Source organism: Echinops telfairi, unplaced genomic scaffold (assembly GCF_000313985.2).
Source record: "Echinops telfairi isolate 266 unplaced genomic scaffold, ASM31398v2 ScPeMD7_7469;HRSCAF=8507_1, whole genome shotgun sequence".
In the NCBI taxonomy this organism is placed as follows: Eukaryota; Metazoa; Chordata; class Mammalia; order Afrosoricida; family Tenrecidae; genus Echinops; species Echinops telfairi.
The window spans coordinates 655165-656232 of NW_022111373.1; positions in this window are offsets into that span (position 1 = coordinate 655165).

Here is a 1068-nt window from a genome sequence, read left to right on the forward strand (position 1 = left end):
CTTTACCTTAGAGGCAAGGATGGTGAGAGCGCCTCATGTACTGTGCACACGTTGTCAGGAGACACCAGTCCCTGGAAAAGAACATCATGCTTGGTTAGGTCAGGGCAACAGAAACAGGAATGTCCTCCACAAGATGGACTGACGCCGCAGCTGCAAGCCTGGGCTCAAGCAGAAGGACAGCGGTGAAGACGGTGCAGAACTGGGCAGTGCTTTCCTGTTGTACCAGGGCCACTGTGAGTAGGAACTGGCTCAACGGCACTTGGTAACATCACTGCCATGCACTGAGGCTGCTGCGTAGGAACTGGATGCCTGAGAGAGAACCCAGGAGCAGGGTGTGGTTCCTGCTGGAGGTGGTATCAGAATGAGAGAAGGAAACGGCTTCCCTCTTGCTTCCCAGTCTCCACTGTCCAATGTGCAGAGCCTAATAGGAAGCCAGCTATCAAAGGAGTATAGGGTATGCGGATTATTGCCTCCCTGGATTAGGGAGAATATATACAAGGCCAAATGTGGAACGGAAAGATGGCATTTTCCAGGATATCAGGGTAAAGAATTTGGATGTCATTCTACAGTTCCCCTTCCACGAGCCTGCACTTGATATGCAGAGCAAGTTGCTGCCACAAATTGATGGTTTCATTCCACACCTATACATTGAGCATGGCAATAGTAACTACATGATAGGTTTTTTTGGTAAGAATTCGAGAAATTATAGATGTACAATAGTTAACAGGGTGCTGCAGGGCCAACCCCAATCCCAACTACGTGAACCGCCCCCTTCCCCCAGAAGAATGCACTACAGAGGACAGCACTGAAGCTACAGCTCAAGGAGAGGGGCACGTCTGATCAGAGCACACAGGGCAAATGAAGAGGGAAAGAGAGAGAATGGAACACATCCTGGCCTACCAAGCCCTAAGTACAATATTCCTGCTCAGAGCACCCAATGCACAGAGAGGATCCTAGGGCCAGCCCCACCACGAGACATCACATCCCAAACTGACCAATAGCGATACAGGGGACAACACTGGAGCGACACTGTGTGGGAATTGTGCCCGATCTGACCCTGCCACACCA